This window comes from Hoplias malabaricus, chromosome 9 (assembly GCF_029633855.1).
Source record: "Hoplias malabaricus isolate fHopMal1 chromosome 9, fHopMal1.hap1, whole genome shotgun sequence".
Classification (NCBI taxonomy): domain Eukaryota; kingdom Metazoa; phylum Chordata; class Actinopteri; order Characiformes; family Erythrinidae; genus Hoplias; species Hoplias malabaricus.
This window is the reverse complement of record NC_089808.1, coordinates 18,792,118-18,819,378: the sequence shown is the minus strand read 5'-3', so window position 1 is coordinate 18,819,378 and position 27,261 is coordinate 18,792,118. Positions and strand designations below refer to the sequence as shown.

Below are 27,261 nucleotides of genomic sequence, written 5' to 3'. Positions count from 1 at the left end.
ACATTTGCATTTCATTTTGGGGGTGAGAGAACCAACCTTTTTTCATATAAATTCTGCATATTGATGAGTTTGTGTCTCTCTGCCACAAAAAGTTGTAATGCAGTGGTGTTGTGATTTGATATGTGAAGAAGGCTTGTGAAAAAGACTTTTGAAAAACACATAAAAAGGTGTAATAGTTAGAAAAAACAGCCAAATAAAAAGCCAAAAATTTAAAATACAGTTGTTGGTCCTTTGAAAAGCTAAAACAAAGGCCGCAAACATAAAAAGAATAAAATACGTAAAAATCTTTGGTTGAATAAAAAGTAAAAACAGAAAGAGAAAGAGCTCAGAAAAGTATAGAGAAAAGAGAAGGAAAAATAAAAAAGTGCACAGAAAGAGAGAGAAAAAAGCACATGGAAGGTACCAAGAGTTTTGTGTTTGTTCGACTATGGTTAAGTAAGAAAATACTACCAGCAGGAATGCCTGCTTCGATTAGTATTATTGTGTTTTATGATATAATAATAACACAATTGAGAATTTTGATTAATTTAGTAATATAAAGAAGAACAGGACAAAAAATTACAAAAATCTGTAAGCAACTGGAGGGCTACAATTAAAAGAGACCATCAATAATACTGTTGTTGTAGCAATAACAGATGAAAAACTATAGAATGGTAGAGTTAAGAGATTATTTGTATTAAAGAATGAATAGAAGATATGTTGGGAATAGAATATGTTCAGCCTTGAAACTGCATTGAAAGTCTTTAAAAATAACAGTTATTTTTGTAGGAGCAGACTATGTTAAACCTTCAGGCAAGTCATTTGGTATTTGGCAGACAAGTGTGTGGAGACTGATTGAATTTTGGAACGGTGATTGTTTAATTTACTCAAGCAAACCATGGTTGAGCAGAATAGTTGACCATCAGGCAGGAAGTGATTTGTCAGTAAGGCTTATTGGTGTGAAATTTTATGTAAAATGTCCACTATGGATGAGAACCTTGACTTACTAGTAGAAACGCAAGGAATAAGGACTCATTTTTGGCTTGAAAAAACTTACAGGGAAAGAACAGGTAAAGAGTGTTGGCAGTCTACAGAGCTGATAAATAACAAATTGTGGAGGCTTACAGACTTTCGTAATCTGTATTTGTCACATGCTATGTTTCCATATTTGAGGTTGCCAGAAAGAATAAGAATGATCTGGATGAAAAGTTTGTTAACGCCTGTAATGAATGTTTTACTGTCTGACAGTCTGGTTTTAGAAGCTATAATGGGTCTCGAATTGTTACCATGGGGACAGTTTGATCCGCTTCAAAATGAAGAAGTGGACCACAGACAGTGCAGAGAGTTATGTGCGAAGGTGATTATGGAGAAAAGAGAAGTTTTTTGGGAGAGAGGAAGGGCTGCTTCTCTCCTAGTCATTCTAGTTGATGAGATTGACTATCTAGCAGCGAGGTATGATCTGGAACTGCCCAAGAGAAAAAGTGTGACTTTGAAAAAATTAGTGGTGGAGTTTGATTGGAATGAGGAGGCTGTGCTTAACTCCAGACCCACGCACAAAAATACAGCTCCAGGAGAGCATTGTGTGTGTACAGAGAGACAGGTTGAGAATTGTGTTAAATATTGAAAGTGATGCATGTGTGTTTGCTTAGTGAGTTAAGAAAAAGGAGTGTCTTGCTGTGTATGTGTGTCAGTGTGAGTGTGTCTCTCACCCCTCCCTTTCCCATTCTATGTGTGTGTGTGTATGGTCAGCTGAAAGAGTTATGTTTGTGAGTGCCAAGTGCAGGTGGGGGAATGATCACCCCGCTCCCTTCTTTGGTCCATCATGAGTGTGTGGGCAGAACTAGTCTCTCCCTTGGAGCCATACATTTTCTGTGGGTGTGTTTAGAGAAAGTGGGAAAATGTGATGAAGAATGAGAGATTTAGAAATTAATAGGGAAAGAAATTTGTAATGTTAAAAGCTTCGTTCAAGGACAGTTATGGTAAATGATTTGATGAACCTCATATTTAAGAGGGCTTTGTTTATTTGTAATGAAAATGAGCCTTGAACAGAAGACATTTTTAAATAAATAAATAAAAAGTAAAATTAAATGAACTTTCTGGGAGACCGTAAATTAAGAAAACAATAGAAAATGAGCTCCAGAAAGATGTTTTTTAGATGCTGAGAATAGACAAAAGGAGAAACAGGTTAAAGCGGAGTTATTAATAGGGTACATTGGGGAAACTGTAAGGTTTAATCATTAATAGGTCTTATTATTAAAAAGTAATAATTTTAATAATATACACATAAAATAAGGTAAGGAATTAATGTGGATAAATTAACATGTATATATATTTTTGTCAAGCAAATTTGTGTGTTACAGGACCACCAGAATAAATCTGAAAGCAGGTGGTGCCATCAATACAAGGCAGAAGGAGAAAGACAGAGAGAGAGAGAGAGAGAGAAGCCAAACTGAGTAAGGGAAGTGTGAAACTATTCACACACACACACACACACATATATATATATATATATATATATATATACACAAACAGGATTAGTTTGATTACACACCACACACACAGTTTAAGTGGAAGTAGTGAGATTAACCCATTGATAAAGAGCAGGAACCCATGAGAGAAAAAGTGCAGGAGAAAGAAAGGGAAGTCCCTGGAAAAGATAAGAGACACAGTGATGAAGGAAGACAGGGAGTTAAAGATGGACCCCCACCGTATGCCCCTGAAATAAAGGGTGCAGGTATATATCCTGTTTTGTCAGAAACAGGATGGCAGAATGCTGAGATTAAAATGTCAGGTGGTATAAGAATTTACCCCAATGAACAGCATTCCTATTCTGAAAGAGCCTGTTCTCCAGAGAGAGTAGAAGAACTAGAATATTGTCTGAAATTACCAAATAACCCTGTCATGACACCAGTAGAAGTGAAAACACAGGCCTGTCTATGACAGATTTGAGACGACAAAGTCAAATAGAGCAGAAAAATTATGTTTTTTCAGCAAACACCCTTAACAGGGGTCTGCTAACAGCTGCAAAGCCAACAGCCTCAGCTCAAGCAGCTGAGGGCGGGCTAAACCATGACTCTTGACCTAGAGCATCTGTGTGTACTAATACAGAAGGAGTGCCAAGGAGAATAACAGGGGAGGTAGTGATAGAAGCAGAAGAGCATGCTAGAACAAGACAGCGGAAAATATTAGATGAAGTAGGAAAGATGGAGGCTGAATTAGCACAACAAAAACACAAAGATCTTACAGAAGAGCTTGAAAGAATACAGCAAAGGGAGAAAGCAAGAGAGAAGTTTCAGGAGATATCCAGGGAAGTACGTGAAAAGCTAGAGAGGAAAAGGACACAGGACCTATAGGAACTAGAATGTGCTGAAGAGGATAAAAAATTAGCTAAGGGGACAAATAGAAACAGCATGTATCAAATATCAAAGGTCTGAAATCAGTGATGAGGAGAGTGAGGATGACTCATGTGAAAAGACAGAAGAGCAACCATACCTCAGGCAATCAGAAAGGCTGAAGAGCAAACAGTTATCCAAGTAATGTCCACTGCTGTACAAAAGGGATAAAAAGTGCACATGTCCCATGGTCCTTTATGGATCTGAAAGGGCTAAATGATCAGCTGCCTAATATCAATACTGGGGGACAAAGGTGGATAACTGCCTTTGAAGAGAGAACCACAGGACACAAAATAGCTGTAGGAGATGTTAAAGCCACACTGTCACAGACAGTTGGAAAAATAAGGACGGAAAACGTTTATTCCATGGCTCACTTACAATCAATGTCTATGTCCCAGAGATGGGATTAGGACCCATTAGATCAGTATAGAAACAGGCTGTGGGATGATGAAAGACCACATTATACACCATGTAGAAAGATGCATGAAAAAGAAAGAGCAGGAGAAGGAGAACATGGAAAAACTAACTTTACAGCTACAGAGAGCCCAATTGACAGATTTGAAGAAAAAAGAGAAAAAGAAAGAGGAAGTAATGGCAGTGATAACTCAGTCATCAAATCAAACAGGTCCTGAACTGAAAGATCCAATAACACAGGCAGCAGTAGTGATACTATCAAACCAGCCAGTTCAAACACACCCAGTGGCCCATAACACTCAAAACATTAACACTCAAAATACAGCACCTATGCACACGGGCCCAGCTCACACCTCTATGATGCCTCCAAGTAATGTGTATGTTGGTGGAACAGGAGGAAGAGGTAGAGGCAGAGGAAGAGGCAGGGGCCGTGGGGCATTTAGACCAATGAGCATACCTCCTACAAATATTTTCCCACAAGACAGTGTGCAGCAGACAAGACAGTCAGAAGCACAACAGTATCAGAGATCTCCTGTATACTGCTGGACTTGTGGTAAGCCAGGCCACTACAGTCATTATTACCAGAATCAAGAATGGTATTGAAGGTGCCCAGGAGACCTAAGGGGGGATTATCTAAATTTGGTTGCCTCAACAATGGCAAATGAAGAACCAGTAGTGCCAATTAGCATAAATTGTCAACAAAATTTGAAATTCTTAATTTATACAGGTGCCACACACTCCGTGATTGGCCCACAAGGTGCTCACCTCCCCCTGTCTAATGAAAAAATTAGGACTCAAGGTTTCTCTGGGAAAATGCAAACGTTAAGATTTACTGAGCCCTTGGAATTGACCATTGACAATCAAAAAGTAACCATGCCTTTGCTTTATTCAGAAGCATATCCAATCAACCTACTAGGAAGAGATGTATTATGTAAACTCAATGCTGACATAAAATGTACACCGGATGGCGTACTGATAAGTTTCCCAACTCAAGTGTGGCAGATGATTCTGAATACAGTAAATGAATGTGAACAAATAAGGCCTACTGTATATTGGTTGAGATTAGAAGAACAAAACCTACTAAATAATTTTCTAATTTGGGAAAAATGGCTGAAAGCAATTAGACCTGAATTGAGGAGAGTTTCAGATGAATAATACTGTACACTGCTGTATGACCAAGATAGCATGAGGCCTACAACACAGCATGGGAAGAAAATTTGGAAGGAAAGCATAGTCTACTCAAAACAGGTGATCTTATAATAGGGCCACAAGATGCAGCAGTAGAGGTAAGCTTAGATGAGACAATGATACAGTGGTATATACGCTATTCCACATGTTTCCTTAATGATAATGAAAGACAGTGAGCCAAAAGATTTAGGGCCGATGATGAAGGCTAGTAAAGAAATAAATTTTGTAAAAACTGACAATGAAAACATTTACAGATCCTTAGATGCCGCGTACTTCAAGGTGACTATGAGATCAGTAGACAGAGCAGTAGCAGAGAGGGTGGTAGTGAACAGAAGTAGACCAATAACACAATATGTGCTGACCTCCGAGCAAGAAGAACTGCTGAAACAGATTCCAAACCAATTGTGGACTCAGCACCATACAGATGTAGGGCTAGTAAAGTCAGCTGGTGCAGTACAAATTAAAGTAAAACCAAATGTGCAACTTTCCTATCAGAGACAATATCCTTTGAGCACAGCTGCATATGAAGGGGTTAGACCAACAATTGAGGGCCTAGGGCAAGCTGTTGTGTTGGTAGAAACTAGAAGCCCATGCCATACTCCCATATTTCCTGTAAGAAAGTTAAATTCTGACAAGTGGAGGTTGGTACATGATTTGCGAGCTATTAATGCAATTGTTGAAGCAGAAATCCCGAGTACCAGAACCTTACATTTTAAGCATTCCATCAGATGCTAAATATTATTCAGTGATTGACTTCTGTTCAGCATATTTAGCATCCCTCTGCATGAACAATCAAGACACCTCTTTGCTTTTAGTTATGGAGGAAAACAATACACATACACTAGAATGCCACAAGGGTATTATGAGAGTCCATCAGTATTTAACAGAATAGTGGCAGCAGACTTAAATGACGTAAAGATTGAAAGCACCTTGTTGATGTATGTGGATGATCTACTGATTGCCTCTCCCAATAAGGTACAATGTGAAGCTGATACGATTACTCTCTTAACTATTTTGGCAGAGAAAGGACATAAAGTGAACCGGGAGAAACTACAATTCTGCAGAGAAGAGGTAGATTACTTAGGGAGACGACTAAGAGGGAATGAAAGAGCAATAATGCCATCACACATTAAGACAGTTCAAAGCGCACCCAAACCAACAACAATATCTGAAATGTTAACCTTTTTGGGTATGGCAGGATACAGCAGACAATGTATTTGTGACTTTGCCTTAAAAACGGCTCCTTTAAGAAGGCTAATTCGCAGCACGGGGCAACAGAACTTAGGAAAAATAGTCTGGGATGAAGAAGCAGCTCAGCATTCAACACCATCATTCCTCAGCACCTGATCGGGAAGCTGAATATACTGGGCCTTAACACTTCTCTCTGCAACTGGATCCTGGACTTCCTGACTGGAAGACCTCAGTCAGTCCGGATCGGTAGGAACACCTCCAGCACCATCACACTGAACACGGGAGACCCCCAGGGCTGTGTGCTCAGTCCACTGCTGTTCACACTGCTGAACCATGATTGTGCAGCGATGCACAGCTCAAATCATATCATCAAGTTCGCTGATGACACGGCTGTTGTGGGTCTCATCGGTAAGAACGACAAGTCAGCATACAGAGAGGAGGTGCAACGGCTAACTGACTGGTGTCAACAACCTGTCTCTGAACGTGGACAAAACCAAAGAGATGGTTGTAGACTTGAGAAAAACAAGGGATGAGCACTCGCCGCTGAACATCAACAACTCTGCTGTGGAGATTGTCAAGAATACCCAATTCCTTGGTGTTCACCTAGCGGATGACCTCACCTGGTCTACTAACACCAGTAACATCAGAAAGAAAGCCCAGCAACGCCTCTACTTTCTGCAAAGGCTGAAGAAGGCTCATCTCCCACCTCCTATCCTCACCACTTTTTACAGAGGAGTCATGGAGAGCATCATGACCAACTGCATCATTGTCTTGTTTGGGAACTGTACTGTGGCAGATCGCAAGTCCCTCCAGCGGATCGTGAGGACAGCTGAGAAGATTATCGGTATGTCTCTTCCCTCCATCACAGAGGGAATCTACACCACTCGCTGCACCCGCAAAGCACTCAGCAGACTCCGTAACAGCTTCTTCCCACATGCTATCAGACTCCTGAACACCTAGAGACTGAGACTGGACTGAAGAAGCGCGCACACACACACACTTCTTCACACACACACACACACACACACACACACACTGGTCTGTTGGACTGAAAATGAGTGTACTGTTTACACATGTCCTGTTTACATCCAGTTACCATTTACAGCACAAATACACTTTAAATTACAGTGTCTCTCTCCCACGCCCCCCCCTCCCTTTGCACTAGTTGCACTTTAATGTTGTGTATTGTTTTATGTAGCACCTTGGTCCTGGAGGAACACTATTTCGTTTCACTGTGTACTGTAAACACGGTGTACTGCTGAAACGACAATAAACTTCTTGAACTTCTTAAACTTGAACTTGAAGCATTTGAGAAAATTAAAACAGATTTATGTACAGCACCTGCACTTGCCAATCCAGATCACTCTAAGACCTTTCAATTGTTCGTAGCACTTAAAAATGGATATGTAAATGCAGTATTGACACAGGAAAACAACAAGTAGAGTCAACCAATTGCCTATTTTAGCAGTCTGCTAGACAAAATAGAACAAGGTATGCCACCATGCTACCAAGGGTTAGCTGCAGCAGCATTTGCATATGAAAAAGCAACAGCAATCACAATAGGACACAGAGTTGAGTTATTTACAAATCACGCTATATACACTCTGTTGACATCAGGATCTTTTGTTTTAACAAATGCTAGAAGAACTGGATATGATGGTATTCTGTCGGCACCAGAGCTAACCATAAGACGATGTTCAAAAGTCAACCCGGCAGAAAGAGTAGCAACTCCAGATGAGGGAACACCACATGACTGCGAATTGGTAACTAGAACTTTGTTGAAACCTAGATTAGATTTGGAAACAGAACCACTACTGGAAAATGACTTAATTCTTTTTGTAGATGGCTCATGCTTTAGGGGACCCGAGGGCAACTTGGCTGGCTATGCTGTAGTCAAGTATAATCTAAGTGATCACTTTGAGACGCTGTTTAAAGCTAGTGTTCCACAACCCTGTTCAGCACAATTGGCTGAACTTAAAGCACTGATTACTGCATGCCAACTAGCCAAGGGCAAGAAAGTGTATTCAGTGCATATGCAGGAGGAGTGTGTCATCTGCATGCTGCAGCATGGGCACAGAGGGGGTTTGTTCTCAAATAGCACATGGGCAAGCCATATCTGAACTATTGGCTGCAATCCAACTTCCAGATAAGCTAGCCATAGTGAAAAGTGAAGGACACAGAACTGATGATTCTATTGTTACCAGGGGTAATAATTTTGCAGATCAAGAGGCTAAGGATGCAGCAACAGCCAAGACAAAATTTCCCACTATGGGGAGGTTTCGTATAGCAGATGGGGAAGATACAGGGTTAGTGGCTGATCTGACTAGCCTGAAAGAGGCGCAGGAACAAGCAAGCTCATTTGAGAAAGACAACTGGCTGAAAAGGGGGGCCTCAAATATTCATGACATCTAGTATGGACCAAATGGTCTGTTTGTAGCTCCACTAACATAGCTGAACATTCTGATACAAGAAGCGCATGGACAATCTCATGTGCATAGAAAGGAAGTGATAAAGCAGATAAAGCAAGATTGGTGGTCTCCTTATTTGGTTCCAACAGTAGATCATGTCTTGACTAACTGCACTGTGTGTGTAGAATATAACTAAAGAAAATCTATGAATGCACCTTTAGGTCATATTCCTGTTCCAGATTGACCATTTAGGTGATGATGGATTATATGGACATGGGAAAGCCTGTGGGGAAGTATAGATACATAATTGTGATTGTTGACATTTTCAGTCGGTGGACAGAGGCTCAGGCTACAACTAGGGAAACAGCAGATGCAGCAGCTAGATTTCTCCTTAGAGAAGTCATACCTAGATTTGGAATACCTGATAAAATAAGTTCAGACAATAGTCAACATTTTGTGAACAAAGTGATTCAGAAAATCTCACAAGCACTGAGAATCAAACACAGACTAGGGTGTGTTTATCATCCTCAGTCACAAGGCAGAGTAGAAAGGCAAAATGGAATAATTCGTGCAAAGATTAAGGCAGACAGTAAACAGAAAATAAATTGGTTAGATGCACTGCCTTTAGCATTGATGAGCATGAGAATGTCCACCAACAGAGTCACTCACCTAACGGCTCATGAGATGTTAACTGGTCGACCAATACCAGTAACATACTTGAAGGGACATACCTGTGGCCCCAACCTTGAACAATTGCAAAAAGAACTACAAGAATATGTCAAATGTCTGACAAAAATCCACAGAGAGATTTTCGCTCAGGTGAAAGGAGCCACCAGAGAGAGGACCTTGACTATTGCTGATGAAGGACTGAAGGAAGTGCTCCCTGGGGACTACGTCTACGTCAAAATGTTCAAGAGAGGCTGGACTGAGCCCAGACGGAAAGGACCATTTGAAGTGATTCTAGCTACCCCTACAGCTGTAAAGGTAAAAGAACGAAAAGTCTGGATTCACCTTAATCATTGTTCCAGAGCTCCAGATCTGTTAAGACCACTCCCATCAGTTACACCCACTGTGCAACATCAAAGCACATATAAGTATAAGTATATAAGCTGTGTCCAGTTTTAACTGACTCTTAAAGTCACCCAGGCCAATTCGTCCAAGAACAGTTGTCATTTCTAAAAGTGTTATAGCCGTCCTTGCTGGGACGTGTCTTATTAAGGATACCTGCCTAGTATTCTATACAATAGTATGACCTGTCAGGGGAGGAATGGTGGCAGGTTTAATTTTTAATTTTTATTTTTTATGATATGTTTTAGTTCATTTATGATATGTTTTAGTTCATTTATGTTAATGTTAATGATGGATCTTCTGTCAGTATGTTTACAAAAACATAAAAATATAAAAATATGCTGAGAAAATTTGGGGGATCTCCATTATTTTAAAATTATTATTTTATATAATTTACTAGATCTGTACCTATATGTTATTGGGGATTACAGGACACAGAAAGCACTGTAGATTATTCACTCTTCTATCATATCTGCAGAGGACACTGTGCAGAACATGTCGTTGTGTTTTTCTTGTTATTTAATGTATTTGTTTGGGGGGAGGGGATTTTATTTTAACTTAATTTTGTTTGTTCTAAGTCTCATTGAAAACACAGAACCCCAAGCCAAAACAAGTGATGGTTTATGGTGCACTGAGAGAGTATAAGAGGTGAACTCTTTTGAATTAAACAAAAAATGTTCTAATTGCTTTAACTTTGTATTTAAAAATATATTGCTGAATAAAAAACACCAAAAGACACAAATTTTGTGTTACTTTTTGTGTTGGCCCACACACAAATAAAATATTGTGCCAATTCTTTCAACATTCACATATATACAGCCTGGATATATATTGCAATTCTGTTCATTTTATCTTGAGAATGTTAAACACCTGCTTATATTTGCTGCATATTTTCATTCATTCATTCATTACCTGTAACCGCTTATCCAATTCAGGGTCGCGGTGGGTCCAGAGCCTACCTGGAATCATTGGACGCAAGGCGGGAATACACACTGGAGGGGGCGCCAGTCCTTCACAGGGCAACACAGACACACACACATATTCACTCACACACTCACACCTATGGACACTTTTGAGTCTCCAATCCACCTACCAACGTGTGTTTTTGGACTGTGGGAGGAAACCCACGCAGACACGGGGAGAACACACCAACTCCTCACAGACAGTCACCCGGAGCGGGAATTGAACCCACAACCTCCAGGCCCCTGGAGCTGTGTGACTGCAACACTACCTGCTGCGCCTGCTGCATATTTGTGAGGTGTTAATTTTGTGTATAGCCCTCTTTGTGTATTTTGTCGGTGCCTGCAGTGATCTCAATATAAAATCTTTTAATAGATATGCTGGGTACATACCATTTGTGTATTCTCAGCTGAAAGGTGTTTATTTGGGGATTTTAAGTGGCTTGGTTTTAGTCTACTCTGGTATTCGAACAGGTGTTACTATGGGGTCACAGGGTCAGTTTCCGAGTCATGGAGGAGAAGAAAAAATGTCTAGGAAAAATCTGTAACTTATGTTTTCTGGATGCACCCTAAATAAAATGTGGTACTCTTGCTCTCGGCTCCCCTACAGTTACAGGGTGTAATTCACTTTTACAGCACTGTCCAGAAATCAAGAGGGAGCTGCTGGTTGTAGTGGGTTGGGGGCGTTCTACATTTTTCCAGTAGTTACATAGTGCAGTTTTTGCAGCGCTAATTCCATATTAATGGAAAGTTGAGTAGAAGAAAAATGTGGTAGACAAAGGCAAAAAAGCTACAAGGATAGCTGCAGCCTTAAAAAGGATTGTCAAGAAAAGGCCATTCATAAATTTGGGGGAAACTTCACAAGGAGTGGACTGCTGCTGGAGTCACCACACACATACGTATCCAGGACATAGGCTACAACTGTCGCATTCCTTGTGTCAAGACCAGGGGTACACAACTCCAGTCCTGGAGGGCCGGTATCCAGAAGAAGGATTGGACTGTTGCTCAGTGGTCCAAATTATTGTTTTAAGATGGAAGAAATTTTTGCATGTTTGCAGAGTAGAGAGGCACACAATCTAAGCTGTTTGAGTCTGGTGTGAAGTTTCCACAATCAGTGATGGTTTAGGGAGCCATGTCATCTGCTAGTGTCGGTCCACTGTGTTATATCAAGTCTAAAGTCAGCACAGCCATCTACCATTTTAGTGCACTTCATGCTTCCCTCTACTGACAAGCTTTATTGAGATGTGGATTTCATATTCCAGCAGGAATTGGCACCTGTCCACACTGCCACAATGTTGTGATACCTGGTTTAATAACCACAGTATCACTGAGCTTTCTTGGCCAGCAAACTTGCCTGACCTAAACCCCATAGAGAATCTATAGGGTTCCAGAGGAAGATGAGAGACACGAGACCCAACAGTGCAGATGAGCTGAAGGCCTCTATTAATGCAACCTGGACTTCCATAACTGTTCAGCAGTGCCACAGGCACGTCTCCATGCCACACAACATTGATGCAGTAAATCATGCAAAAGGAGCCCAGAACATGTATTGGGTGCATATACTGTACATACATTTCAGTAGGCCAACATTTCTGTATAAATAAAATCATTTCTTAAACTGCTCTTATATAATATTAATAATAATAATATTTAGATAATGACTTTGTGTTTTCATTGGCTGTATGCCATAACATTAAAAGAAATAAACACTTGAAATAGATCACTCTGTTTGCAATGAATCTATATAATGAGTTTCACTTTTTGAATTACTGAAATAAATTAACTTTTTGCTGATATTCTTATCTTTAAAGATGCACTTCTATCTCTCACATGACTTGCAAAAATGTATATATATAACATACAGTAATTTATTTACGCGAAGTATCATGTTCAATTGAATTGTAATAAGTAATTATTTTTATTCTTAGCTCTGACATTTTAAGAAGTGCTTTTAACACCTAGCAATAGAAAATCTGACTAAATCCATCCATCCATCCATCCATTATCTGTAACCGCTTATCCAATTTAGGGTCGCGGGGGGTCCAGAGCCTACCTGGAATCATCGGGCGCAAGGCGGGAATACACCCTGGAGGGGACGCCAGTCCTTCACAGGGCAACACAGACACACACACATTCACTCACACACTCACACCTACGGACACTTTCGAGTCGCCAATCCACCTGCAACGTGTGTTTTTGGACTGTGGGAGGAAACCGGAGCACCCGGAGGAAACCCACGCGGACACGGGGAGAACACACCAACTCCTCACAGACAGTCACCTGGAGCGGGAATCGAACACACAACCTCCAGGCCCCTGGAGCTGTGTGACTGCGACACTACCTGCTGCGCCACCGTGCCGCCCTATCTGACTAAATCATTTAATATAAAATAAAACAAAATTCTTTTAAGTGATAGCTGCATGAAATACATGTTTTTAATTAAGGACACATTACTATTTTTGTTTTAAAAATAACTTTAAAAAATAATGAAATTCATTGTTTTTTTTTTTTTTATCACAGTGAGTGTAATAACAGATAATGCATTGTGGTTTGGATATTACTTTGATCTCCTTGTGTTCAAACAAACAGAAGGTGTGGGTTTTTTTGTAAAGCTTCTCTGACACTTTGTAACACCGAGCTACTCTAAGAGCACAGTATTACAGAGCTGTATCTCCCAGTCTTAGTTCTGTAGCAGTGAGTTCAGTGGATGTATCTGATGTAGTAGAATCAAATCTAGGGTCTGAAGTATGACTATAACTGTTTGCTCGAGCACCTCTCTGGAGCAAATACAGCAGAGCTTGGTTGGGATACTGTCTGTATATCTCGGCTACTTGTGACATAAGAGCATTTCAGTTTAACCAATTCTGCCTCTTTTCTAAAAACTTTAGTTTCCTGATCTTCTGATGGTCCAACTTGATCAGCAGCAAACACACCTGAAAGAAAGTGAATATAAATAGTACATTTAAAATGAATACATTTTCATTTTTCAAATAATTATAAGTACATCTCCATAGTAAGTACCTGATGCTATAATGAGGAAGATGAGGAGGTTTGTTTTCATTGTGAATGTGATCAGATGGAGTCAGTAATATGTTTAAGCTCTCAGTGCTCTAAAGCTGAACGCTGTGTTAGTTTGATTCTCTCTGAAGTGAGTGCAGTGATGAGAAACTACAACAGGAAACACTGTGGTCTGCAACAAAGACAGAAATCACACCAATAAACATGAGATAATCCAGACGAAAAAGAGTGCTGTTAATGCTCATGTGTACTGATATAATCCTAGTAGTGATAGTGAGACACAATTGTGAAGTGGAATGAAATTTATTGGGTGTCAAACATTTTTAACAAATAAACTGAAAAGTGGGGCGAGCAATATTATTTGCCCCCCTTGCGTTAATAATATTGCATGCCCCATTTTTCAGTTTTCTATTTGATATTTTATTTTATTCACGATTGTGTCCCACTTGTTGTTGATTCTTCACAAAAATTACAATTTCATATATTTATGTTTGAATCCTGAAATGTGGCAAAAGTTTGAAAAGTTCAAGGGGGCCAAATACTTTCGCAAGGCACTATATATTCTGCTGTTGCATCAGTGGTCTCTTCCCTGCAGTTACATAAGCATGGCATGCTGTGCTCTGGGTTGCTCTGTAGCGGACGGATGCTCTCATTTGATTGGTTGTCATGTAGGTTATGTTCAAAAACATAGACAGCTAGGGTTAGTTTCCAACCTTTACCAAATCACCTCTAATCCCCCCCAACTCCAACATCCTAACAACTTGAACGTTAATAATTATCAAAGTTATGAAGAACTTGAATTACTGTGTATTTCCAGATTCTGTTAAAAACAGCTGTGCAGTTTCCCTTCCAAGCATCACAGAAAAACAACTGTAACTCAAATGCTTTTGCCATATGTCATGAAAATGCACAAGGTCCTTTCCCATGGGCTTCAGAAAATATCTTTCTTATCTATGCGAAGCATATACAGTGAAATTCTGTCAAAATCATACAGTTGATAGCCAAGAGGTCCCTCTGTTTAATAAGAGTAGAATGGTTTAGGCATTATGGGTAATTTTTGAGAAATCCATATCGGTAAATATTCAGTATGACTTTATGAGAAAAGTATACAGTGAAATCTTAACAAAATCATACAGTTGACAGCCAAGAGGCCCCTCTGTTTAATGACAGTGGAATGGTTTAGCATTATGGGTAAATTTTGAGAAACCCATATCAGTACCTATGTAATATGTGTTTATGAGAAAAGTACACAGTGAAATTCTACCAAAATCATACAGCTGATAGCCAAGAGGCCCCTCTGTTTAATGACAGTGGAATAGTTTAGGCATTATGGGTAATTTTTGAGAAATCCATATCTGTATATATTTAGTATGATTTTATGAGAAAAGTACACAGTGAAATTTTGCCAAAATCATACAGTTAATAGCCAAGAGGTCCATCTGTTTAATGACAGTGGAATGGTTTAGGCATTATGGGTAATTTTTGAGAAATCCATATCAGTACGTATGTAATATGTGTTTATGAGAAAAGTACACAGTGAAATTCTACCAAAATCATACAGCTGATAGCCAAGAGGTCCCTCTGTTTAATGACAGTGGAATGGTTTAGGCATTATGGGTAATTTTTGAGAAATCCATATTGGTAAATATTCAGTATGATTTTATGAGAAAAGTACACAGTGAAATTTTGCCAAAATCATACAGTTAATAGCCAAGAGGTCCCTCTGTTTAATGACAGTGGAATGGTTCACGCATTATGCGCAGTTTTTGAGAAATCCATATTGCTAGGTATTCAGTATAAATCTATGAGAATATTATACAGTGAGGTCCCTCTGTTTAATGACAGTAAAATGTAATCTGTATTTCTACATGTCCACCAGGATTACTATTCAAAGCCAGTTAAGTGTTTATAGAAAAGTAAAAAATACGTAAATATATGAAATAATCAAAGCGTTTTTTGCCTCTTTAAAGTGATTTAAAACGAAATATATTCCTAATGGCTTGTTAATTTTAGCCCATTTAGTCCATTTTAGCATTGCGTACATTTATTTATTAACAGAGACATCGCTGCTCAAACGCGGGTTTCAGACTCTGTATCTGTCCCAAAGCGGATGTGGTGTTCTCCGCAATGAAAAACCGTAATGACGCGCCTATAAGTGCATTCGGATTTGAAGCGCGGATGGCTTGACCGTAAATTTACAAAGTGCGGATAGCTTGACTCCAGTGGGATTTTGATGTGAGTCGGCAAATCGGTCCTGCTTTCAGGGAAAATGAGGTGGACGCTTATTTTCCGATTTTTGAGCGAATCGCTACCATTCTTAGTTGGCCTAAATCAGGGGTGGGCAATTATTTTTTCCATGGGGCCACACGAGAAACAGAAAATATTGTGGAGGGCCGGCCAAAAGGCTGATCTCAATTCTGCATAATATTAACTGTACTTCTTTGTAAAAAGCAGTAAATAGAATTGTTTTGACAAGCTGGTAAAAGTATATGTTATAATTAAGCAATGAAAACATGAGGTTGCCTTCCAAAACATGTAATTTATTCAAGCGAATTTCACAAAACAATGGGAAAGGCAATTCATCACTAAAACGGCATCATAAAAACACGCTAAACATGCCAATAAAAATAACCACAATACAATTAAAAATCACAAAGCTGGTCTTGGTTGCTGCATCCCTGGATGTGTGAAGCTTGGTAAAAAAGCCTTGCTGCTTTTGCAGTTTAGCTAGCAAAGCTTCCGATGTCCGCGCCCTTTCAGCATCAGTCACGTTCTTGTATTTCTCCCCGTGTTTCGTCTCGTAATGCCGACTCAAATTGTAGTCCTTAAACACGACGATTTGCTCCCCACAAACTAAACACACGGCTTTACCTCTCACTTCAGTAAATAAATACTTAGCAGTCCAATTTTTGTTGAAAACCCTGCATTCGGCATCTACCTTTCTTTTTTTAGCATGAGCAGACATTTCTGAGGGCTAAAGTCGTCTTGTGACTTAGTGACAACGATCAAATCACGCCCATGCCTCAATATACGTTTTGCGTCATCATGTACGTAAATAAAAATCAACTTCAAAATAAAAGCAATGCAGCTTCAGTCCATGCATCAGGTAAAATAAGAAAATATGTTTATTTTGTAATTTCCAATTAACGTTACACGGGCCGGTCACAGTCAATCAAAGGGCCGTATGCGGCCCGGGGGCCGTACAATGCCCAGGTTTGGCCTAAATGCTTGTGGTCTCTGCTGCTTCAGTGTAAATTAGTGGGCAAGGCTCAGGAGGTTTGTTCGTCTCCCCCCCAGCCAGACGTATGTAGAATTTGCCAGAGAAAAGTCTCTGTTGTTTGATAGATGGTGTGCGGCTAGTAGGGTCACGACAATCGAGCAGCTTAAGGAGTTGGTGCTCCTGGAAGATTTTAAAAACAATCTTCCGGATAAAATAGTGGTATACCTCAATGAACATCCATCCATCCATTATCTGTAACCGCTTATCCAATTTAGGGTCGCGGGGGGTTTATCTGATAAATTCGTTCTCACACACAAAACAAACTTTGCCCCGAGTTCTCAGCGTGACATGTCTCGCCGCACCCCCACTTCACAACCTGCTGTTAGTTCCTCTCAGTCTTATGTTTCTGAAAATAGAGAATGTTTCTATTGCCATGCTGTTGGACATTTAATTGCTGCTTGTCCCGTTTTAAAACGCAAAGAAGCCCGCAATTTAGCTCCAAAGAAAGTTAACGCTGTTAGTTCGTTGCATAAGACCCCTGATACTGACGGCTCGTCTGAACAGCCCTCGGTAGAAACACTGTTTAAACCGTTTACTTTTTCTGAGTTTGTTTCTCTTAGCGATACGGGAGATAAACTATTCGGATTTTAAGAGACACTGGTGCTGCACAGTCTCTTATTTTAGACAGCGTTTTACCCTTTTCTGGATCTAGTTATTGTCCCAGCTAGCAAAATTGTATCGGCCCACACTCGGGCCGAATCACGCACGCCGGATCAAAAACACTCGGCCCGATGCCGGCACGCGGAGTCGGCATTGTCTCGGCCGTGATGTACGGCCGTAGAGTGGGCCGATAGTTCTGGCCCTAATCTGGGAAACTCTCGGCCGAGTGTTGTGGCTGAGGCGCGGCTCAAATGACTCGGCCCTAGTCCGGCAAGCCATAACTAAATCGCGATAACCGGACCACGGTCGAGTTTGAGCCAGAAGCACGCTATTAGTGCCAGACTCGGCCCAGATCTGGCTCATTATCGGTTTTAATAGTTTATTACTATACGCCGCACGCACGCACACACACACACCCCTCCCTTCCCTTCCCTCAGAAAAGGGTACAATCAGGTTTATGGTGAAATTATTGCTTTATTAAATAACTTACACTCTCAGAAAAAAAGAAAAAGGTACATTATTGGTCACTAATTGGTACAAGTGTTTAAAAGTCCAGTTTTGTTACTTAAAGGTACATTGCATTCTCTTCTCCGGTGGGAGACACGTTTGTAGTATTCATTATGGAAATGTCATATAACAAAAAAACATAATAAAAGTCCTGGAGATGAAACAGGGTGTATGAAATCAACACATTTTAAAATCTACAATTATAATATAATCATGTTCCCTAATTAAATGTACAAATATGTACAATTGAGGGTATCACCACAATGACAACATATGAAAACCTTTAAACAATGGAAACATACAGCAATTGCAATGTATACAAATAGTACATAAAATAAATACATAGAAAATATATTTGTAACTGGCATTGAAATTTGAAATTGGCAGTGTCATGATTTCCTAAATCCAATTAACATTCAAATACTGTTTTAAAAAAAAACAAAAAAACCCTAAGAACTGCCATTTTACACCCTAAGAACTGCCATTTAAATTCAGACTTTTCTTTAAAAATATACTATGCTAAGGCCATATAACAATAGTACACATTTGACACTTATTCATGGCACACATCAGTTTGCAAGCCACTGCTGTGTTGTCACGCTTTGTCAATACCTCACTGCCCTCAGCAATGATGGAAATATCAGCCATATCCTCATCTCTGGCAGCCTGGACAACAGAGATCTTCAGGACGTGCAGTGTAGTGAAAGAACACTCAAGTGTAGTCACCTCAGTTGTACTCCTTGTTGAATTCCAGCTCTATAATTAAACATATAGATTATGTACATGTTCTGTTCTCTTCAATAAATTTTCTATAAAAATATTGAATGAAAAACTAAACTGCTTATGCATGCAGATTCATTAACTACAGAACTTCAAATGTAAAAGATTATCAGGTTATAGTACAAACGATTCTGCTACAACTGATGCTAAAGATCTTATCTAAATAAATTAAATTAACCTCCTATCCGCTTTTTTCCCTGCCCACCTGCATTATTCACTGCCCCACTAGTTTTCTTACTGCAGTCCATCTTTACATAATTACATAAAGAAAATGAATTAGTTCATGTTCATAGTTAATTTTGAAAAATTTAACTAACTTCACAGCTCCAAAAATAAACTACTTCACATGCTTTTGCTTTTTTTTTTTTTCTCTCAGTAAACAGGCTTCTACCGTTTTCAATATAACCGATGTCTAAAAGGGGAAAAAATGGCAATCATTTAAAAAAATTAAAAAAATAAAAGTGAGTTAGAAATACTGTACAATAATTTTGAATGCAATACATTTGTAGGCAAAATAGAATAATTATACAACACTATACAGCCTTCACACTATGACCTGTAGTCTATTCAGCCTCCAATCCCTATGCCCCAATCATGTTGAAATGCAGTAGCAACAAATGTGCTTAAAATAAGCAACAAACCTTTTCATCTAGATTATCAAGAATGGCCTGGACATCTCCTCCAAAGGCTGCCATTCTATTCCTGTACAGTTTAAGGAGTTTTGGCACGTGTCCAGTGCACCATGCAACTGACTCTTCAGGTTGATGGCAGTTATTCTACAAAACTCACTGCATATCTAGAGAGAAAGAGAGAGAGAGAGAGAAGAGTAAACAATAGAGAATACAGATTATCAGTCATTATGTACAGAGCCTGTACATTTCTAGACAAACACTGGTTCAGTTGATAATAGTTATGCAGGGATCCAGACTAAAACCATCCCGTCATCCCAAGGCCAAAAAAATAGCCCTCTTTTGGGACGCTTTCATGACAAGTGTTGTGTGCGATAAAACTTGTTGCCTTTAAATAACATTACTGTGGTTGGACAATGCTGTACGCTTCTTGGTTAATAAGTAAATAAGTAAATAAGTAAAATAAAATAAGTAAATAAATAAATAATCCAAACAGCTGATGACTGTTTGGGGAAAAAAAAGTTAAGTATCATTTTAGACAAGTAAACTAGATTGGTTCACACTAGGTTTTGCAGTGTGAAACAATCCTACAAAAACTATAAAAAGAAAAATATGCTGAAATGGGCTAGAGTCACAAGTACAGCAAACAAACACACTACTCACCTGACTCTCCAAGAACAGTGCTGGCCATCATTCTCGAACCAGACCAACCAAAGGTTCCTGCTTAACAACCTCCTTCCGCCGTAAAAAAAAAGGTTCGCTCCAACTCATGTTTGGACCCTTTTTATCCATCTCAGCCCTTATTGCCTTTCTCTCTTCATCCAAGGAATCCTCACTCAGCCCTGCAGGGTTATATCGCAAACTTCTTTGTAATCACAAAGCTCACATTTGAAGGTAGAACTTTGGTGACATGTAGATACTTTACTATGACATTTTGAAAGATGACATCTCAAGGAACCAGCTGTTTTAAAGGAACACACACAATTGGAGTGAAAACAGGGCCAGCGTGTACCATGGAATCCGTGGCGTACTCTGTGGTGCTTCAACCGAACATCCGGGTCTTGGCTTGTGAAAGAGCAGATTTTCCACTTCATCTAATGCATCCCTTTTTCCCTTAAAAATGAAAACAATATTAGTGTTAGTATTGTCATTGTACACAAGTATAGTTTGTAAATGCAATTACAGAACCACAAACGATGTAACGTTATTTAATGTGTTTGTAATTTATTTACACACACACACACACACACACACACACATTGTATATATATATATATATATATATATATATATATATATATATATATATATATATATATATATATATATATATATTTACATTTAGCTAAATGTTTTGATAAACAGACGTTGCTAGGTATAGTTTTAGGTATAGTACTAGTGCTGTTAGACACCTACGAACTTTTTAAAAGCAAAACAAAAAACAAATAGTAGGTCTGAACACTATTTAAGCCTATTCCTAATGTGGAATTATATATTTAAAACATTACATTACACCAAAAACCAGCCCTGAGATTGAGAATGTATTTTAACCTACTTAGCTAGTACCTTAATGTGTTTAAGCAGTTTTATTTCTTATTTTATTTCTTATACTGAGGTATGCGGTTCTGTGTGACACAAAAACCCACACAAATGCTCACATTGTCTTGTAAAATGCACCATCAAACCACATAATTACTCAAATTAAAATAACTCACGTATGAGCGATTGTCATGTCATTTCACTGTTTTCTATGTCAGAGGGAAAAAAAAGAGCTAGCTAAACCGGTTAGCTATAAAGTTTGTCATTCGAAAAAAAAAACGGTTCAATATTAGGTATGTAACGTATAGCAGTTTATAAAATAACATACGTAACATTAACGATGTTAACTACTTTTGGGCTATACCAAAATACTTATGTATCCGAAAATATAAGGTTAAATTTAAATACTTACGGGATGAAGCTGTTCCCTGAGGCCGGTGAGAGCTGCTCGCGCGGCCCGCGGTCACAGAAAAGAGCGCGAATCTTCATCGTCTTCTTCTTCTTCTGTGTTTTTACAGCGGTTCGCTTCTGCCACCTTCCGTTTTCTCATTCAGAGTTCATTCATTTTAAAGCTGTCGTCTTCAAAAACTTAAATAACAATTTCCTCCCTTCCGCATGGCACCGTCTCCTTATTAATCCTGTTTATCATAATCATTTCTGTCGTTCGTGTCCCAGTCATTACATCAATATTCTAAAATATTACAATATTAACAGAGCTTACCTATAACTGTATGGCATTTAACAAGTTAAAATAATGATTATTTTATTTAACATTTATTACATCGTTTTCCAGACAGTTACCAGTATTTTCTTTTATTTTTAGATGTGGGCCACATACGATTAATACGCAGTATTTAATAAAATGCTCTGATCAGTGTAGTGTGCTAACTGCAATGGCAATCACCTTGCCCGCCTGCAGCCGCAAATGGGCCAGATTCAGCGTGCCGCATTCACGCCGAGCCTCAGCTAGCCGACAGTGCCAACGTGCAGCCGGACTTGGGCCATATACAAGGTGCCGCATTCACGCCAAGACGGCAGCCAGCCGACAGTGCCAATGTGCAGCCGGAACTGGGCCAGATGCAGCGTGCCGCATTCACGCTGAGCCTCAGCTAGCCGACAGTGCCAACATGCAGCCGGACTTGGGCCAGATACAGGGTGCCGCATTCACGCCGAGACGGCAGCCAGCCGACAGTGCCGAGCCTGAGCCAGAATCGGCCCAGATCTACCTTGCTAGCTGGGGTGGTAGTGACGTTTTAATCCAAGGGATTGAGCTAGGAGTTGTCCGTGTGCCGCTCCATAGAGTTTATTTGGTAACGCCTGAGTTTTCAAGTGTCGTTAAAGTTGCCGTTCGTTCACAACTTCCAGTAAATGGAGTATCGTTTATTTTAGGTAATGACCTGGCTGGTGATAAATTGTTTACACTACCTGAGGTGGTTTCTGAACCCCTCTCTGCTGTAGAGAACTCATCTATTTTTCCATCCTGTGTTCTCACTCGGGCTCAAAAAAGAAAGTTTGAGGATGTAGTAGGGTTTTCAGACTCCTTTTTCAGTAAAGATGACCCATTTTGTGATGCTTCTGTTCCTACTAGTGATGATAAAGGGACAGATATTTGTAACATTAATTACACACATACGCAAATTACTCGTATGAGGCTTGCTGCTGCTCAGAAGTCAGATCCCACAATAAAACGCTGTTTTGATTCTGCACTTGATGTTTGTCCTGATAAACCCTTTAGTCCTTATTATGTTGACAATGATGTCTTAATGAGAAAATGGTCTCCCCCTTCTTCGTTGGATGGTTGTGCTGATGTGTGTCAAATAGTTGTTCCCCAGCCCTTTAGATCACAAGTTTTGTCCCTAGCTCATGACCATTCCTGTTCTGGACATCTCGGCATTCGTAAAACATATCAGCGTGTTCTTAGGTATTTCTTTTGGCCCACAGTTAAGTCTGATGTTACCCAGTTCTGTCGCACCTGCCATACATGTCAGCTCGTGGGGAAACCTAACCAGATTATTCAGCCTGCCCCACTTCACCCCATACAGATAACATGTGAACCGTTCGATTGTCTGCTGATTGACTGTGTGGGCCCTTTGCCAAAATCTCGCTCAGGGAACAGTCATTTACTTACTTTAATGTGTGCTGCTACTAAATTTCCAGTGGCTGTTCCCATCCGATCTTTACATTCAAAAGTTATTGTTAAGGCTTTGATTAAGTTTTGTACCACGTTTGGTTTACCTAAGGTGATACAGTCTGACCAGGGTTCCAATTTTATGTCTCGGCTATTTTCTCAGGTAATGAAAGCGCTTAACATTAAACATCAGGTGTCTAGTGCATATCACCCAGAGTCACAGGGCACACTTGAATGTTTCCACCAAACTCTTAAAAACATGTTAAGGACTTTCTGTCTTGAGGCTGGTAAGGACTGGGATGAGGGGGTTCCACTTCTTTTATATGCAATTAGAGATGCTGTGCAGGAGTCAACTGGGTTTAGTCCTGCTGAGCTAGTGTTTGGCCATGTGATAAGAGGTCTATTAAAGGCCTTGCAAGAGCAAGTGGTTGTCCCCCAGTTCGCATACACATGCCAAGCCTGTTCTAGAGTTTGTTCCCTTAGAAAGCGCATGAGGTTAGCTCATGATGTTGCCAGACGTGCTTTAGAGTCCTCCCAAAATAAAATGAAAGAGCACTATGACAGAGATGCAGTGCAGCGTTCTTTTCAAGTGGGTGACCACGTTTTAGTTTTGCTGCCTGTGGTAGGCTCCTCCCTACACACTTGTTTTGCTGGTCCCTATGAAGTGAAAAAAATTAAGTGACACAAATTCTGTAATTATGACTCTGGATAGAAAAAGGAAAACTCGTGTTTGCCACATTAACCTTTTAAAGCCTTACCTCTCTCGTGCTCCTCATCTGTCGTCTTCCTCCGTAGTTGCCTCTGTGGCAAATGTGTCTCCCACTGAGTATTCTCCCGAATCTGATGAACTACACATAGGCCGCTATAGTCTCCCATGTGCCCGTTTGCCCAATTCAGAAGCACTTCTACAATTAGATGATAAATTAGCTCATTTACCTTCTGATATCCAGGCAGATCTTAAGGCCCTTATTTACAAATATCCTTCTTTGTTTTCTGATGTTCCCTCATGTACCTCTGTAATTGAACAGGACATTGATGTTGGCAATCATGGTCCCATTAAACAACACCCCTATTGTGTGAATCCAGCTAAGCGTGCTATCTTAAAACAAGAAACACAGTATCTGCGTAAAAATGGTCTTGCCATACCCAGCTCTAGCCCTTGGTCCTCCCCTTGTTTGTTGGTACCTAAGCCAGATGGTACTTACCGTTTCTGTACTGACTTCAGAAAGGTTAATGCAGTCACTAAGCCTGATTCTTTTCCTCTGCCCCGCATGGAGGATTGTGTTGATCAAGTTGATTCTGCAAAGTTTGTAACAAAACTTGATTTACTAAAAGGTTATTGGCAAGTGCCACTTACCTCTCGTGCTTCAGAGATCTCTGCCTTCGTCACTCCAGATACTTTTATGCAATACACAGTCATGGCCTTTGGACTCCGAAATGCACCTGCCACTTTTCAGAGATTAATGAATTGTGTATTGGGTGATGTACCTAACTGTGCAGCTTACCTAGATGATGTTGTGGTATATACTGACACATGGGACCAGCACCTGGAAATTTTAGAATCAGTTTTCACTCGTCTACATAATGCTTCTCTTGTTCTGAATTTAGAAAAAATGTGAATTTGGTAGAGGAGTTGTTTCTTACCTTGGGAAAATAGTAGGTCAGGGTCAGGTGAAGCCATTAGATGCCAAGGTGCAAGCCATTAATGTTTTCCCAGTTCCTAAGACAAGGCGTGAACTAAGACGTTTCTTAGGTATGACTGGATATTATAGATGTTTTTGTAAAAATTTCTCAGTTTTAGTGTTGCCGCTTACCAATCTTCTGAGACAGAATGTCCCTTTTGTTTGGTCCTCTGAGTCTCAGACAGCTTTTGACGCTGTGAAGCTGCTGCTTAGTAATGCCCCTGTGCTTGCAGCACCTGACTTTAATAAGCCTTTTAAATTAAAGGTAGATGCAAGTGATACCGGAGCAGGTGCTGTCCTCTTACAAGAAGGTGAAGATCACATTGACCATCCTGTTTCCTTCTTTTCTGAGAAATTTTTAAAACATCAGTTAATGTACAGCACCATAGAGAAAGAGACACTCGCCTTATTATTAGCACTTCAACACTTTGAAGTATACATTGGTAATAGTTCTGTTCCAGTCACCATTTACACTGACCACAATCCACTAACTTTGTATGTGTAACACGAACCAGCGATTAATGCGCTGGTCTCTCATACTTCAGGGTTTCTCTTTGTCTATCTGTCACAAGCGGGGTGTAGATAATGTTGTTGTAGATGCTCTGTCTAGGTGTTAATGTTCTTTTCCTACTATGGGTTTGTATTTGTGGGAGGGGGTGTTACGCTGCGCCGTGTATGTGTGTGTTTTCTCTCTCTCTCAATATCTCTGTAAATTTATAGGTTCTGCAATCTGTTCCAGTCCATGTTTGTTCACCCGTCTAGAGTTCATTCCAGTTTCCAGTTCGTGTATTTGTGCGTCGTCCTGAGTCCGGACCACCATCCAGTTCATGTGTTGTCTGTCACCATTTCGTCTACGTCATCTCGGCGGGAGTCATAAATACGTCTCTGTGTACGCTGCTAGAAAGCTTTGTTTTGTGCTCTGTGATCTGTGTAGTGTATATTGAATTCTGTTTGCCTGGTTTTGACTTTGTGATATTCTCTTCAACTACGAGTTTGTGTTTGCCCCTTTTTGAATACTGACGTTAGATCTATTTTTTGTAAAGTATTGTAAACACTGTGTGTATATATGTGCATATATATATATATATATATATATATATATATATATTTCACCAGAGTAGGGTTGGCTGCCGTTTGTTTTGGGAGTGGGTTTTGTGTGTGTTTTTGTGTATAGACAGGGAGTAAGGTAAGGTATTGTCTTTTGTTTCACTTAGGTAAGTTAGAGCTGTTTGTGGGTCAGTTAGGAGGGGTGTTTGTTTGTTTTTGTCGGCATAAGGCCGTCCTGAAGTTCACTGGTGTTTGTTTTCATTGTAAATATCACATCTACAATATATATTCTATTCATTATCCATTCTGTGTTTCCGTTTGTGTCCTTTTGTTTCACCATTTACATCTGTTACAGTTATTCCTTTCACATACACTAATTCCAACACACACCTCATTCTGTTACGGCTCAACCCGTAACAATACTAAAATATAAACTGCTATTTATTAATCATTCATTATCTGTAACCGCTTATCCAGTTCAGGGTCACGGTGGGTCCAGAGCCTACCTGGAATCATTGGGTGCAAGGCAGGGATACACCCTGGAGGGGGCGCCAGTCCTTCACAGGGCAACACACACACACACACACACACACACCTATGGACACTTTTGAGTCACCAATCCACCTACCAACGTGTGTTTTTGGACTGTGGGAGGAAACTGGAGCACCCGGAGGAAACCCACGCAGACACGGGGAGAACACACCAACTTCACATACAGTCCACAACAATCTAGTCCTTTGTTCTTTGGAATAGTGGTGTAAGCTTACCATGCTAACACTGGCCTAAATCACCATGCAAACATTCCTATTTAATTTTTTTTTTTTTTTGTGCAATTAATTGTGTCTTCCACATTTAACCCATCTGTACCAGTGAACATACACACACGCACACACTAGTGCACTAGGGGCTGTAAATACACACCCAGAGCAGCAGGCAGCCATCCATGGCATCCTGGGAGCATTTTAGGTTTTCAGTGCCTTGCTCAAGGGCACTTCAGCCATGGATGTTCCTGCCGGTTCTGGGGATCAAACCGGCAAACTTCCAGTAACCTTCCAAGCCCAGTCCTCTAACCATTAGGCCAAGGCTGCCCCTATTTCAACAACATGAAATGTTCTAAACAATGTTTAGATAAACTACTTACAGCAACAGTTGAAAACCAAGTTTCCTGGTTTAAAAGGCTTAGGCTGTGTCAAAAAATAGCATACTTTGCTCCTACCTACTAACCTAGAGTGAGGGGGTACTGCCCAACTGCTGAACTAGTATACACTTCTAGTATGTGAGTGAGTAATATGTGCAACACCTTGGATGTGTTAATTCCGCAATCTTGATCAACCCTTGACCCAAGACATCACTCTAGTTGAGTACCTAATTTGTCACAGAAGACATTTTTTGCTGATTTTACTGGTTTTACTTCAGAAAACATGTACCCCTCAGTACATGATGCAAGTGTAT

At 40.0% G+C, this 27,261-nt stretch overlaps 1 long non-coding RNA gene across 1 annotated transcript; it reads right to left on the bottom strand.

The window, feature by feature from the left end:
* Positions 1 to 18,078: 18,078 nt before the first annotated feature.
* Positions 18,079 to 20,525, bottom strand: LOC136706763 (uncharacterized). The gene is made up of 4 exons (XR_010804144.1): positions 20,426 to 20,525; positions 20,077 to 20,255; positions 19,426 to 19,580; positions 18,079 to 18,760 (listed from the first exon to the last, which is right to left on the bottom strand). It is a non-coding gene; the product is annotated as an uncharacterized lncRNA (long non-coding RNA).
* Positions 20,526 to 27,261: the final 6,736 nt, after the last annotated feature.